General features: G+C 33.5%; 1 long non-coding RNA gene across 1 annotated transcript in view; it reads left to right on the plus strand.

The window, feature by feature from the left end:
* The first annotated feature begins 342 nt into the window (after positions 1 to 342).
* Positions 343 to 17,500, plus strand: part of LOC137616231 (uncharacterized) — a 210,162-nt gene continuing 193,004 nt past the window's right edge. Inside the window, exon 1 of the long non-coding RNA XR_011039355.1 lies at positions 343 to 452. This is a non-coding gene — a long non-coding RNA (uncharacterized lncRNA). The remainder of the gene's footprint in view (positions 453 to 17,500) is intronic.

The raw sequence follows: 17,500 nt of genomic DNA on the forward strand, positions 1-17,500 counted from the left end.
AGCCCAAGGGCTCCAACAGGACAAAATAGCCCAGTGAGGAAATGAAATAAATAAACGATATGAACAATTACAATAAAATATTAAAAAAAAAAATAGTGACATGAAAACAGATGTATAAAAAGACTGATGTCAGCCTGTTTAACAAACAAACATTTGCTGCAAGTTTGAGCTTTTGAAGTTCTACCGATATTTGAACTATCGGCAAAAGCAAACGCATATTTTTAAGAAGGCAGTCGATGATTCTGTAATAAATAATGATATCTTTTATTCTCGTCTGCCGTAAAGTTGCCTTTTAAGAAATGGACAAAGCGAGTTATAGTTACTACCTCTCTGTTCAGAGTCCTTGGTTTGGCATGGCGAAGCTTTCTCAGGCTGTCTTGCCGTTTCCCCGATCAGTTTGGTGGTTGGTGGTGTCCGAAAAAGAAGATATCTCAAAGTGCGGTTAATTTGTGGTAGGTAGAGAACTGCGTTAAGTTTATTTTCAATTGTTAAAGTTTTTCATACTTAGATGAGGTATGGTGGTTATTTGAGGTATGCTAATATATTGGTTACTATTTGTACATTGCATTTCAAATACCCATCTCCTACCATGCCTTTCAAGTTATTTCTTTTTAATTTTTTTGTCCGTTATGACATACCAGTTTATCTGTGCACAATTTACTTTAAATACCAATATTTTAACACAATGTATCTTAAATACCAATGTTTCAACACAATGTATCTTAAATACCAATATTTCAACTTATTATTTGTACTTTCAGGTATGAAAACTAGGATCCCTTGATTGCCTGTTAGTTTAGTCTCATTATCTAGACGTTAACTTTACTAGATTAGATCTAGTTTCTTGAATTATCCGTGCGTTCAGACTCTTGTCTAAATAGGCTTCGACTGGTGACAACGCTGTAAAATGGTAAGTATTTTTCAATCTGAATTGAAAGGTGAGCATTACTTTATATTTCACTTTTGAAGTTATATTCTTAGCAAGCCAGTCCTCCCCGATTGGGGGCTGAGCCCCCAATTGTGGGAGAACGTTCCCTATATTGCACGGTAGACCTTGTCTACCGTGCAATATAGGGAGGCTTTATTTTAAACCCTTTAGTGTAATTTCGGCTAGTGTTCTTTTGTTATTTTGTCCTTTATATTAGGTTCTGCAGCTCATTTTTAAGTCTGATAAATGTTTTAATGATTTAATTCCTCATCTTAAGATATACAAATTTTAAACATAAAATATGGTTATAGGCCTTGTTTTACGAAACTGTAAAGTTATATTGTTACTAGTTTAATATTATGGGCTAAAGTTCTTTTCTCTGATTATTGACACTTTTCAGATTAAATGGCGCGACTTCAGGGTAAAATGATCTATACTAAATTAGATGAATATATTACTCCACTTAATACAAATGATGGTATGACTTGGTTGGAAGATGGTCAATACTGGAAATCCATCGCTCAGACTAAGATCGCTGACTAAGATCGCTTTGGTTGAAGATATATCTGGAGATAACAAGATCCGCCTTGGTTGAAGTTTGTTAATGAGATCCTGACAAGATGGCATTTGTTGTTACTGGAGATCTGACAAACTTTGTCTGGCTTTAGATTATTGGACAGCTTGGCAAGATCGCTGGTTTTAGATTATTGGACAGCTTGGCAAGATCGCTTTTGAATTTTTACTGAAGAACCTGACAAGATCTATAGAATATTTTTGGATAGAAGGTACTGAAACTTTTATAATCTGCTTTGTACTATTAGACTTTTTCTGTTAAGTTTGACTTACGCTAGTATTTTTTGAAACTCATTAATAGAATTTTACCTAATTTTTTTTAATTCAACAAGATAAAATCCTGTTTGGTTAGCTGTTAAAAAAAAATTTTCTTAGCCTTTCATTTTAGATTTTACTTTCATTTTAGATTTAAAGATTCATATGAAAATTTCCAGTAGATTGGAACATGTTCAGTCAACTTAATTCTGGTGTGAAAGTTATAAAGATGTTTGAACGTTTTATAATAGTTTCTTTTGTAAAGGTTTAATTGTATCATCTCTAAAAATTTTGTTTAAATTCAGGTTAAAAATTCAATAGGTGTTGTTTTTCATAAAAATCTGTAAAAGTGAATAAGCTTTTTGAATAAGGCATACCGAATGAAGTCTTTAAATGTTTAATTGTATTATCTCTAAAAATAAATTACTAGCTTTACTCAGCGGTGCTACTAATTTAGTCAACTAATGAAATGTTTAAAAATGAATGCAATATGCAATTGTTGGTCAAAGGTTATAAGTTCAGTTAAAAAATTAAATTTAGTTTGTTCTTCATAAATATTTGGATTATTTAGTGATTACTCTGGATTATTAAGTGAATGAACTTTGGAATAAGGAATACCGATTGAAGACTTTAAATGGGCATGAGATCTAACTAATGCAAACAAGGTTGTTCACTGGGACTTTACTTGTAAGGGTTATTTGAAGTGACTCCTTATTAGCCAAGTGTTAACCAGGGGTTCAATAATTATAAAGGTTTAGAATGTGAGGTTTTCAAAGCAGAAATATGAAACTTGGAAGTAAATTTTACAGATTTTAAAATTAAAGGAGCTCAAATATATAAATTAAAATTTTAAAAAGTCAGATTTACATCAATTTTAGAAGCGGTAATAATGAAAATATTTTAGAAAAGACAAGCAATGAACTAAGGTAATAAACAAACATTACCGACAATTGAAGGTTTTGTACTATTGGTGTTCGCTGTAACCCACTTTGTCCACTGGTCATGAGAGATTGGTTAACCCTTGACTTGTTTAGAGATTGGTTAACCGTTGACTTGTTTAGAGATTGGTTAACCCTTGACTTGTTTAGAGATTGGTTAACCCTTGACTTGTTTAGAGATTGGTTAACCCTTGACTTGTTTAGAGATTGGTTAACCCTTGACTTGTTTAGAGATTGGTTAACCCTTGACTTGTTTCAGAGACTGGTTAGACTTCAGACTTCCCTTTCTGTAATAACCGTTAAGGCTTCTGGCCGGTACAGGAATAGTTTATTTCAGATGGGTTTTGTCTAGGGACTGTATCTCATAAAAGCATAATTTTGCAGGGTAATATAATTGCCATTTAGATTAGTCATTGCTAAATGGCAATGTTAAACTGTATAGCTAGATATTGCATTGCTCTTGAAGTATTATATAAAGTAAAAATTGTGGCCAGTAAGTCTTTAGGCTATGAGAGTTTTAGTATATTAGTATAATGAAATCTCAAAATTAAAAGATAGTTTGAAGGTAAGATTGAAGAATTTTCTTAACGACTTAAGTGAAACAGGTTGGTGATCATCAGAGACCTTAAAGGGAAAACTGTAAATCCTACCAAGAAAAGTAACTTTTTCTATTAAAGTGATTTTCCATATACTAAATCGCAGTGATCCTTAAACTACCTATATTCTATTAAATACTCATGTTCACTTGCAAAAGTTAGTTAGGCTGTGTAAATCATGTATATATTATTGCAAATATAGCAAGAGTATGTGAAAGACATGCATCCGAAATAGGACCTATGCCTCAGACTAAACTAGTTAGGAAAAGGATTGGTGGGTGGTTTAAAAAGAAAAAAATCCAATTCTCCGCAAGAAATACTGTTCTCAACCGTATTTCAGTAAATACAGGCAACCGTAATTTTAACTTTAGTAATATTTACGAGTGTGTTACCGTAATATCACACTATATAACCGTTTTTAAAACTTTAATAATCCTGTAATAAATATTGCCAGACTTTTACCGTTTTCTTAAGGCCAATTTTTAACAGTGTTGTTAAGTCACATTTTCTCACTATATAGATGGTCATAGGTGGTAATCTGTTTTTTTGGCATTTAATGTGATTTTTGTCAGTCTTAGAGGTAAGAGTTTGCACTTGCGTTAGTAAGTTAATGCCTCTCAAAGTAGCCTAAGCATGTATTAGGCCCTATTTCAATGTATAATCTCGGCCTTTTAAAGTACACATTTTGCAAGTCGGCCATATATGAAGTCAATATATAACTTACCTTAACTGTGCATCAATAAATAAGGAAAACATGCCCAATTAAATGATAGTTTAAGCTTGACGGCAACATATTCAACATATGCTTATCTTACAAATGGGGACAGACTCGAGTTAGCGTTACCAGATTGTTAGATCCCAGATCCCAAATTCCCTTGAGAAGAAGGATAGGAATACGATATAATCCTTACCAGATTATTAGATCCCAAATTCCCTTGAGAAGGATAGGAATACGATATAATCCTTACCAGATTATTCGATCCCAAATTCCCTTGAGAAGGATAGGAATACGATATAATCCTTACCAGATTATTAGATCCCAAATTCCCTTGAGACGGATAGGAATACGATATAATCCTTACCAGATTATTAGATCCCAAATTCCCTTGAGAAGGATAGGAATACAATATAATCCTTACCAGATTATTAGATCCCAAATTCCCTTGAGAAGGATAGGAATACAATATAATCCTTACCAGATTATTAGATCCCAAATTCCCTTGAGAAGGATAGGAATACAATATAATCCTTACCAGATAGTTAGATCCCAAATTCCCTTGAGAAGGATGGAAATACAACATAACCCTGATCTTAAATGACAATAGAAAAACCACGAGTGCAATTTTTCGGTGCTATTTTTTTTTTTTTGTAGCATTATGTATCATGCCTGATAAAAAACAGCCATCATACTTCGAAAAGAACGCTAATGATAATATGAAATAAAAAAATGGAGACCTCCTTAACATGAATATTTTTACCTAAAATAGATAATCAAAGTGGAAAAGAAGAATGTTAGCTGGTATAATTCAATTCGATAATGTCAGTACTTCTTGAGGATACTGGTCTAAAATCTTCTGAGGGAAATACTAACAATACTACTTTAGATATTGCTAAAACTAAAGGCTACAATTTCTAATCAAAATCGTTTTGGAATTCCTAATCATTCCAAACTTGTTTTACTCCAGTATGAATTATTAAATCATGTTTGATCTCTCAAACTAAACTTATAAACGAAATCGGAACAAAAAATCATTTTGGAAGTCCTCATTGCTCCAAACTAGTTTTACCCTATAATAAATTATGTAATCATTTATGACCTCTAAATTCATAAACGAAACCGAAAAATAATTAAAGTCAAATTAAATAACCCCGAAAGATTTTTATTATTTTTACAGCAAAGAAGAGAGGTACATTACAATCATAGAAACTCTCTTGCCTCCCTAAAACTAACAGCAAAGATTTCAAAGTCAGAAATAGCACAACAATGAAAGAGGGGAAAAATATATTCCGTCATAGTGAAGAGAGAGAAAAGAGAGAGAATGGAATCTGCGGCAGAAATGAAAAACTTTTGTGAAAAAAAAAATGACGCATGAACCTCATATCATGAGTGATGATGGGGAGTAAGACTCTCTCTCTCTCTCTCTCTCTCTCTCTCTCTCTCTCTCTCTCTCTCTCATATATATATATATATATATATATATATATATATATATATATATATATATATATAACACATACACACATATATTATATATATATATATATATATATATATCTAAATATATATATCTAAATATATATATATATATATATATATATATATATATATATATATATATATATATATATATATAACACACACACGTCCCACGCATAAGAGTTAGAACGTTACAGTCTCAACACCTCTGTGACCCGACCCACAAGTTTCGACGTCCGGGTCATAAATGTAACTTACTCATTTCTTTAATTCTAATGTTTTTAGAGTGCGCAGCTCAACATTACCTCTTGCCAGTACAAGTTTGTGACCTGGGAAGGGGGTCCGGTGGCTTGCCCCCTGCTAGTGGCAAGCCTGGGAACTTCTAGGTTAGATTAGGTTCCGTATCCTTTTGTATCTATTTATATATTGTGTAAGGGGTATATGGAAAAATGCTTTAAAATACACATGCTAATACTATCGTAGCATTGTTAACGTTAGCAATGGCATCGTAACGTTGGTAACGTTGCGCAACATTGCTAATGTTAGCGTTCGCAGTACATACGTTCTTGAGTGAAGTGACACGGAATTTGAACAAGTCATTATATTTAAACATTTTAACAGAAAATATATAACAGGAGACATTACAGGGGCGTAGGAGAGTTTTCCTGTTTAGGGGGGGGGGCTAAAGTTCGAAATAACATTGAAGGCGGAGCCGCAGGCGCGAAGGTATGGGGGGGGGGGGGGGTGTTCCTCCCCCAGAAATTTTTTTATGATGAAACACCCTCAGATGCGATTTCCTAGCATCTGACAGCATATTGTATCAAAAACAAAATCATATTTTTGGAAGATTTTTATGTGACCAATTCCATTTTTTACACAATAACAATCATAAAATACCAATAGGCATATATATATATATATATATATATATATATATATATATATATATCATCTATATATATATATATATATATATATATACCGATAGGCCTACTTGGTGAATTTACCAAAAATATACTGACGATGTTGATTCTTTGCTACAAACTCATTCGCAATATCGATCAAGTCAAGGCTATCGGTTTTTTCCGAATGACAATGAAGTATGATGCAATGATTCAATCTTTTCTGAGTCATTGTACTCCGAAGGTACGTTTCCACTCTTTGCATGGCACAAAAAGCGCGTTCGCTCTGTGCGTTTGATGCTGGCATAACAAGCAACAGTTTAACAACCTTAGTCACTTCAGTAAGAAGAGACAATATATGGTCACCAAGGCCTTTAATAAACTCAACTATTTCTCGTGGCTTTGCCTGTCTTATTTCAAAAGAACAATGCTGTGAGAGAAAAGAGAGCTGTTTTCGCAGACGGTCAACATCAATGTCATCACCATAAAAAGTTGCCACACTTGTCAGTGTTTTCTCTAACTCCTTGTCCGCATAATACACACTTGCTCAGTGGTGATTAACTGTGGTGATAAATTATATTTGTAGTTAACTGATTCGCTGCGGGCAACGTAATATTACGTCAAAATATTTTCCATTGTTTCACTGCGGGCTACGTAATATTCCGCAACAAATTTGATATATTTGCCATCATGTACTGTTTTAAGTCAATATCAATGACAAGAGTCAGAAACACTCTAATGTGTCTTGAGAATCAATGTATGATTAGTGTATATCTAAAATTGATCATAATAGGGTGAAATTTATATGTGAAAGGTAGTCTTTATATAAAAAATAGCAGTTTTATGAAATAAGATTGCGTATCGTCAAACACGGCACATGATAAATTTTATTCTCACCAACTAATTGTATACTTTATACAAACAATGGTTGATACATTGTTTCATTTCGGTAAGTTTATTTTCATAACCTGTTTGGTACAATGGATAAAACATCATTATGTTTTGACAAATGTTGATGACTCAAAGTGGTCAACACAATCACAGTGAACGTAAATATGACGATGTCAAAACTATAACAAAGCCATTCATATTACTCAATGAATAATAACATGAAGCATCAGACCTTGTGAGAAGAGAATACAGTAAATTTGATTCTTTCATTTGTTTACTTCGTGAATCTAGATAAATAAAAACATTAGGTAAATCAAATCGTTCTACAACAAATTTCAACTTGCTTTCCAATATTGCTGTTGTGTTGTACAACATATATTAAAATAACTGAATTTAGTTATATGTTATATATATATATATATATATATATATATATATATATATATATATATATATATATATATATATATAGAATTGTAAGTAAGCAAAATTAAGAACAAGCATATTTATAATATAAACATACATATTGGAAAGTCATGCCTGAGACCAGATAATATACATATTAAAAGTGTATGAATAATGTATAATTAATACTTCGTAAGCTCTGAAATTATATAAAGGTATACATATTTAAAAAGAATTATGAAGAAATTATATATATATATATATATATATATATATATATATAGGCCTATATATATATATATATATATATATATATATATATATATATATATAAATATATATATATAGGCCTATATATATATATATATATATATATATATATATATATATATATATATATATATATATACACATTCATGCATATGTTTATTTGTGTGATATTTGTCAACTACATGTGTTCGCGTGTGTCATGTTTTCAATTTATTACTGCGTATCAATAATGTAGTTTGTTACTATAATAGTGTTTGGTAGCCTAATGATGGATAGATTAACATAAGTTTGCACGGTATGCACTGGGGGTCAAACATTTTAAGTGGCTTGATTACCAATATTGGGGCTGCTCTCTCTAAAACTAAGCGAGTGACGAGGGACTGTGAAACTATGATGCTGGGTACTAACATGATACTTAAGTGGCGGGAGTGGGGTGGGAGGGTGAGGCTGTACAAGAGCTGTTGCCAGAGATGAAATGCATTTACAAAATGTAAATCTTAATGTTTAAAAGCATATTTTCAGCAAAAAAGTAAGGGGGCTATAGCCCCCCCCCCTCCCTGCTCCTACGCCCCTGCATTATATTTGAACATTTTAACAAAAATTATATGTTTTCCTGTAGAAAATAACGTGATTAATCGGTTTTCACCTTCATTTCTGTCGTAATAACAACAACCAGTTCGGCTACTTAAAGTTAGTCGAACTGGTTGTTTGTTTGTTTGCGGTTGAAATGAAGGTAAAATTCGGTCAAATCACTTTATTTATTTCATACACACACACACACACATATATATACATATATATATATATATATATATATATATATATATATATATATATATATATATATATATATATATATATTGTACTTAAACAGCAATAAACGTTAAAACAATATCAAAATGGCAGGGATGTGTCTATTCCAATTTTGTCAATGTATCTCAAAAATACGTCAATTTCTTTAATTTAATCTGCTTGTTTTTCATTTGTGATGGAAAGGCCACAAAATATGTACATTATAATGTTGAAACGTCTTGAAAGAAAAATCTAGGATTTACTTTCTCTGATAACGTTTATGTGCTTATCGTTGTTCACTTTAGTCCTATGCGTTTACCGCTTCCATCCTGATTTAAAGAAACATTGTACAGTATATTTCAAAATACGCATCGCTTTTTTGTATAGGTTAGAATGATCATTAATATTTCATTTTCGAAACAGATCGGTAAATATACCATGTAAATAACGATAAATGCAGAACAAAACAGATTATCCTCTCGAGACGCGATAGATTGCATCAGAAATGGAGGGCTGCCATGTCGAAGACTACGACGGTTGGTGATACGCCTCGGTGAGTCTTGGGCAGTGCTATAGCCTCTGTACCATGGTCTTCCAAAGTTCCACTGTCTTGGGTTAGAGTTCTCTTGCTTGAGGGTACACTCAGGCACTATTCTATCTAATTTCTCTTCCTTTTGTTTGTTAAAGTTTTTTATAGTTTTATCATCATCTCCTCCTACGCCTATTGACGTAAAGGTCCTCGGTTAGATTTCGCCAGTCGTCTCTATCTTGACCTATTAATTCAATATTTCTCTTATTCATCATCTCCTACTTCTCGCTCCATAGTCATAGTCATGTAGGCCTGGGTCTTCCAACTCTTCTTGAAAGACTTTAAAGTTTATATAGGATATATTTATTTTAATGTTGTTACTGTTCTTAAAATATTTTATTTTTCCTTGTTCCCTTTCCTCACGTAGCTATTTTCCCTGGGCTTATAGTATCCTGCTATTCCAACTACGGTTGTAGCTTAGCAAATAATAATAATAATAATAATAATAATAATAATAACAACAACAGATTTTTGACATTCTATTCAGACTGCCTTCAGTTCGAAATACCACCTTACACGTTGAAACAGACCTGAAGAAACCGGTTAAATCTGGTTTCCTCAGTCGGTCTGTCCGTTGAAATTGTGCGTTTATGGGGGTGAATACACTTGCGCGCTCTCTCTCTCTCTCTCTCTCTCTCTCTGTTGAAAAGTTTTTCGTTATCAGGTATAAGGGGGCTTTGAAGGAAAGCATGTTGATGGGTAATTTAGAATGCAAATTCGATTAACTTTGGAAGGTACGAGTAGCCGGCCGATACAGTGCAAGACATTAAGGCTTTTAATAGGCAACTGAAGACTTTCTTATTTCAACAGTCATACAGCAGTGAGTATTTATCAGTAAATGAACAATACGCAATATGAAACGTTAAATACTCTGAACGTACGAGGTAAAACGACAGTGGAGATCCTACAGAGAGCGGGGTTCCCCTGCTGTATGGGAAAAGAAAAACAGCCATCAAAGTAAAGTAAGTAAGTAAGGTGGAAGAAGAAGAACGAGTTTTGTGTTTTCCCGCGCAGTGACGTCACTCGGGACCACACTGAGTAAGTGACAGGATGTTCGGTTCGTTGGCTCATACTGTTTTGGAGGGAATTCGTCGATCCCTTATATCTTATCATTTCAATCAGCTGATAAGAGACAACAAAGATGGTGGTATATGTGCTGTGTTTAGTTGCAATAATCACGATGGAGATCGCCAAGAAGAAAGCATTTCATTTTACGTATTTCCAAAGGATCCATCTCTTTGAAAAACTTTGGTTAATCTGTGCAAATGGAAAGATGATTTTATCGTGATTTTGGAAAAATCCTTTGAAATGTACTTAAGATTATCATCCCAAAATGCATGAAAATTGAAATGTACTGCTGCGCCTACTCTACATATGTATAGAAAGGATTTAACTCAAGGTAAATATTGTTTATTTGCTTTATCAATAGAAGAGTATTTCAGTTGGCTGTAGACCCAATCCAATAATTCTCAAATGAAAATGGTTTAGTTTATTATCAGCTGAATGAATACAACAGTTTTGATTATTCTATTTATAGGGTATGTTTATAAAGCTTATAATGCAGATCTTTGTATGCCTTCTTTTTTATAATTTCTATTTTTTAAGCCTATGTCTATGCAACACTTTTGCTAATTGATAATTGTTATAATACTAGGCCTATTGCTATAAACTAAAATACCTAGGCTTACAGCCGTACGCGGAACATTGCTACGGGGAATTTAGCCCATGTTGGAACATTGCCACTGGGTACATTACCCATGTGGGAATATTGTCACTGGGTACATTGCCCATGTGGTAATATTGCCACTGGGAATATTGCCCATGTGGGAACACTGCCGATGGGTACATTGCCCATATAAAAATAAAAGATATTAAAAATAAATTTTTGTTAGGTTAGGTTTGTGGATATATCAACAAAATGCTTTTCTTTCTTATATATTGGTGTAATCTCCGTAAAAGTCAAATAAATGTTTAGTTTCCATTCTCCAAATGGCACATTAAAAGATTACTAACTCCTAATCACGGAAACTTTAACAAGTAAACTAGTTAATTATCTTCTGAATAAAAAAAAATAAGTTAAATGTAAAGTAGCTAATTATCTTAGAGAAAAAAAGGCAATGTTCCCACATGGGGAATGTACCCAGTGACAATGTCCCCTCATGGGCAATATGGCAATATTCCCAGTGGCAATGTTCCCAGTGACAATGGTCCTAGAGCCGCTTAGAGCATATTCATAACCGCGGGCTGACGTCATCGATGACGTAACCGCTAGCGCGGGAATCAAGCGAAGTGAAAACAAACCAGAGCAATGGCTTACGATTACGTTAATTCTTTGGATGGAGCTGCTAAAACACGTTACAATATGAAGTTAAATGCTTCAGGTGAGTAATAAGATATAAAATACAACTTGTTCTAACTTCTAGCGACACTTGCAAGTTAAAAATGATGATAAACAATAATTATTTTGAACTGTTTACAGCACACAAGTGTGAGGTGTATTACTGCTGGCCTCATAAACCCATCGCCTTCTCTTGTCATTTCGCTCATACCTCTCAAGTTGTCGTTTGGCTTTGGCATAGCTGTCTTTATTGAAAGGCAGTATGCATGGAATGTAGTCTGGGTGTTCTTTCTCAGTCATGTTGGGTTTACCTGTATTTTGGCAATTTAATATAAATTCATAATGAACACCAATAGACATACTGTTGGAACACCAACCACCAGAATGTTAAATTTTATTAAAATATGTTAAATTTCATGAATACCTGAGATAAAGTGTTCACTACAAATAACCCGACTCTTTAGTGGGGACCATTTGTGTCCATTTGGATTCATTTGCTGGCATGCTGCAAGCCACTTATCCCTCCTATCCGGGCTTCTGCTACGACTGGGGAACTTGTAAAAATGCAACATCTTTCCTTGCATCATATTGTGATTCTTGCAGTTGAAAATATCACATGATGAAGGCATAATGGCGAATAATTTAGCTTTAACAGACGACCGTTCATGCAGCACCACGTTAAAGTGTGGTTTGTTTTCACTGCGCCAAGTGCGGGAAGTCACGTGACTGCTCAGTTACCCGGATGGCCCGCGGTTATCAATAGGCGCATAGGTCTAGCCTAGATTTTTATATGGGGCAAGGAAAATCTGACATGGTTCTCTCTCTCTCTCTCTCTCTCTCTCTCTCTCTCTCTCTCTCTCTCTCTCTCTCTCTCTCTCTCTCTCTGTGCATTTTTGTTAATCCGTGCCCCTACATTAAAAGGCCATCCCTGAACTTGGCTGCTAAAAAAGCTGTTTTTAGATAATCATTTAGGAGAGCAAATCCCGCAGATGTATCTAGCTATAGTAAATTCATTACAGTAAGTGGGCCTGGTAATATGGCCAAAGCCCTTCATTATTCCTGGTAGTCATTTATAGAATTTTAAATCGATATAGGCCTAGGTCTTTATTAAGTTTAGTAGAACTCACGACAAAATCTCTCTCTCTCTCTCTCTCTCTCTCTCTCTCTCTCTCTCTCTCTCTCTCTCTCTTCTTCTTCTTCTTCTTCTTCTTCTTCTTCTTCTTCTTCTTACTTAAGTAATATATTATTTCATCCTGGTCGCATTTCGTTTACATGAAATGAGGCTAAACAATGCTGAAAATCACTTACTATAGTAATGATTTTCAATTCCATGACTCAAAACTAGTCTATATTGACACAATTGTTATCATTATTTCCTTCTACGACTATTGGCAAAGGGCCTCGGTTTGATTTCACCAGTCGTCTCTATCTTGAGCTTTAATTCAATACTTCATCATTCATCATCTCCTACTTCGCGCTTCATAGTCCTCAGTCATGAAGGCTTAGGTCTTCAAACTCTTCTAGTGCCTTGTGGAGCTCAGCTGAACGTTTGGTAAACTAATCTCTCTTGGGGAGTGCGAAGAGCATGCCCAAACCATTTCCAACTACCCCTCATCATGATCTCATCCACATATGGCACTCGAGTAATCTCTCTTATAGTTTCATTTCTAATCGTGTCCTGCCATTCAACTCCTAATATCCTTTTGTGGACTTTGTTCTCAAATCTATCAAATCTATTGGAGATTGTTTCATTGTCATACCATGACTCATGTCATGTAGGCATTAATATTTAGCAATACCTTTGCTAAATTTTCTCAAGCACGAAATACAGCACTATTGCTTGATGATTGATATAATTTTCATGAAAGTTATTTTGCTCAAGCCTATTTTAAACTTTCTACTATGGTTTGTTAACTCTGTTGCGTCTAGGCCTATCACTATAAAGTAAAATACCTATGCTTACAGCATTTAGGCGCATAAGTCTAGCCTAGATTTTTTATGGGACAAGGAGAATTTAAGCCCACTTTATATATATGTGGATTTTTTACACGAGCCCTTAGTGACCGCAAACATTCACGGATCATTACGATTTCGCAAATTTTACGACGAATTATTATTATTATTATTATTATTAGATTCATTGGTTGTTATGAGCTATTACGGATTATTAAGACTTGTTGCGATTTAATTTTGGCCAAATTCCACTATTTGTAACAACTTGTCACGGAAACCACAAGCGGCATATGTCATTTCACAAGTTTATTACATATTAATGCGAGATATTGAGGAATATTACTATTTGAGGGAGATTTTACGTGCTGTTGTGAGCTGTTTGCGTGTTCATACCCATTAGTTACAAGTGTTTATGAGTCATTATGATGTTTCGCTAAAAATTATATAAAGACTGCAAATCTCTATGTATCAACATTCGATAATTGTGCTAACAACGGTTGATGATGATCATGATATATATATATATATATATATATATATATATATATATATATGTGTGTGTGTGTGTGTGTGTGTATTAGTATGTATATATGCAGTATACACACACACACACACACACACACACATATATATATATATATATATATATATATATATATATATATATATATATATATATAGATATAGATATATAAAAGTAGTCTAATGATCTTCCTGATCGGGTATTTGAATCGGTTTGTATAACGGACAGGCTGACACAAGTCTTTTTATAGTTTGTATATGAAAGATCTGTTTTAATGTTGTTGCTGTTCTTCAAATATTTTATTTCAATTGTTCATTGCTTCTCATATAGTTTATTTATTTCTTTTTTTCCATTCCTCACTGGAATATTTTTCCCTGGTGGAGCCCTTGGCCTTATAGCATCCTGTTTTTCAACTAGGGTTGTAGCTTAGCTAGTAATAATAATAATAATAATAATAATAATAATAATAATAATGATAATAATAATAATAATAATAATAATAATAATAATAGACGCACGAGTTTCACAAACTCTTCCTTGGTCTCCAATTCTCGAATAATTCATCTCGCGCTATGCAGTGATACGCAGAAATTGTAGGAAGGATGGCTGAGATCTTGATTAATGAGTATATTAACGTGAGATATCACGTCCACTGGAGGTAATAAGGTTCGAAAATGGTGCCTGGGCGGATCATGGTAATGGCTCTTGGCAGGCAAGAGTAAAGTCGTTGTGTATACATTCACTGCCTTGTAAGAGAGAGGGTTCCACATAGTTAGCACCTCACGACCACCTCACCATCATTAAAGTCATGATATACTAAGAAATTAGAGCGAATACTTGCCTTTCGCAATTGTATTTTTTATGGTAATAAGATTGGTGACTATAATAGTTGAATTGATTTCAATTTTGGTTTCTTTTCGGCGATAAGGAAATCAAGGAATATTATATATTTCACATAGATTGAATATTCTAACGTGTTTATTATATTTCTATGTATTTTTCATTTTGTGATTAAGATTGAAACTCGCCATTTTTATACCCGATAGTTCTCGTTAATACTCAACATTCAGAAACAATTACTATTCTAAAATAGGAAGGTCAAATATTAAGAACAAAGATAAGTCTCTTGTTATTCATCAAATTATCCAAAACAGATCAAATACTTATATTTGATATTATTTATGAAGCTCCATTAAGTTTATCTTAATGGTTAATCCAGAGTAGCCCAATTCTTCGTTTCTTTATTTTTAAATGATCTTTACTTTGACGCTTCTACGCTATGAAATTGCGTTTACCTTCTCATTCTGTTAACATCAATATTTAAAAAAATCTGGAAGCATGAAGAAAGAAAATGTGTAAATGTTTGATTTGAAAGTATAAATATACATACATATATATATGTGTGTATATATATACATATATACATACATATATATATATATATATATATATATATATATATATATATATATATATATATGTGTGTGTGTATATATACACACACACACACACACATATATATATATATATATATATATATATATATATATATATATATATATATATATATATATATATATATGTTATATAGACATACAAACACATATGTGAGTGTTTGTGTGTAAATTATTCAGAAATGTCAAGGTTTTTTAGCTTATCTACACACCCCAGTAATATTAACAACTATATTAATTATCACGTGCAATAGAAAAGAATATTCTCTTTATATTTAACTTAATACTATCACAAGTAATATTCCTCTGAAGCATAAACAAAATCTGTCCCAGCAAAACTTTAAATCCTCTAAAGTATTTCAAGAATTCCAAAGAAGAAAGAAATGAAGTATATTCCAAGTTTCTTTTCGCAAATGGAAAGAGAAAAGAAGTAAGAAAAAAATAAGAATAAACGTTTGGTGTCTTGAGCAAATGCTCATCAAAAGACTTGTCAAGAGCATGACGAGAGTATCTCCTTGTGGTGTCCATTTTCTGCTTGAGGAAATATTTCATTCTTGGAACTTGTTTGAAACGGGATAAGTTCGCTTCTGGGAAGAGCTAAAAATAATCTCCGGAAGACTAGAGCGAGAAAGAGCAGTATATTTGTATGATGGACGTGTCCAAGGTATACAGTATATGAATAGACTAGTATATGTGACCCATCAAAAAGGACGGTTAAATATTTAGTAAGATATGTACACACAGATTAAACCCTTCCCACCCAATCACCCTTTCCTAATATCTCTTGGGGTATCCCCTCTCACCGGGGTATGGCTTCTCTTCCCTCTACCCGAGCAACGGGGAGAGACTGAGTAGTTATACGTTTGTCAATCCCACTCACCTTGATGATATATATATATATATATATATATATATATATATATATATATATATATCAACACAATATCGTGCTCAAATAGAAATAAATTTCTACCTCATACTTGGGATCGAACCCTAGTCCCTTCTAATGAAAGGCCAGGTCGATTCCAACCATGGCACCACAAGCCACAAAAGAAGTCGGAACCTAACTGCTAATCTGCAGTTCAGGATTTATCTGGCGAGACATCAGTCTCTTTACCAGCATGTGTGTATTTGTGTTTGTATGTGAAATTATACAGAAATATCGAAGTATTTCAACTTATCTACATACCCCAATGATATTAACACCTATATTAATTAACATAAGCAATAGAAAAGAATATTCTCTTTATATTTAACACAATACTATCACAAGTAATTTTCCTCTGAAGCATAAACAAAATCTGTCCCAGCCAAACTTTAAACCCTCTAAGGTATTTCAAGAATTCCAAAGAAGAAAGAAATGAAGTATATTCCAAGTATCTTTTCGCAAATGGAAAGTGAAAAGTAAGAAAAAAACAAGAATAACCATTTGGTGTCTTGAGCAAATGCTCATCAAAAGACTTTTTTTTTGGGGGGGGGGGGGGGGGGGGGGGGGTAAACTTGCCAAGAACACGACGAGAGCATCTCCTTGTGGTGTCCATTTTCTGCTTGAGGAAATATTTCATTCTTGGAACTTGTTTGAAACGGGATAAGTTCGCCTCGGGGAAGAGCGAAAAATAATCTCCGGAAGACTAGAGCGAGAGAGAGCAGTATGTTTGTATGATATCCAGGATAAATATGAATATACTAGTAGTATCCGTGACCCGTCAAAAATAATGACTGCTGAATATTTAGATGGATATGCACACACAGATTAAACCCTTCCCAACTCCCTCAAACTTTCCTGACTACCTCTCGGGGTACTCCCTCTCACCAGGGTTTGCTTACTCTGTCTTCCTTCTACCAGAGTGACGGGGAGAGATAGAGTAGTTATGCGTTTGTCAAAGCCACCCACAG

The sequence above is a fragment of the Palaemon carinicauda genome, chromosome 22 (genome assembly GCF_036898095.1).
Source record: "Palaemon carinicauda isolate YSFRI2023 chromosome 22, ASM3689809v2, whole genome shotgun sequence".
NCBI lineage: Eukaryota > Metazoa > Arthropoda > Malacostraca > Decapoda > Palaemonidae > Palaemon > Palaemon carinicauda.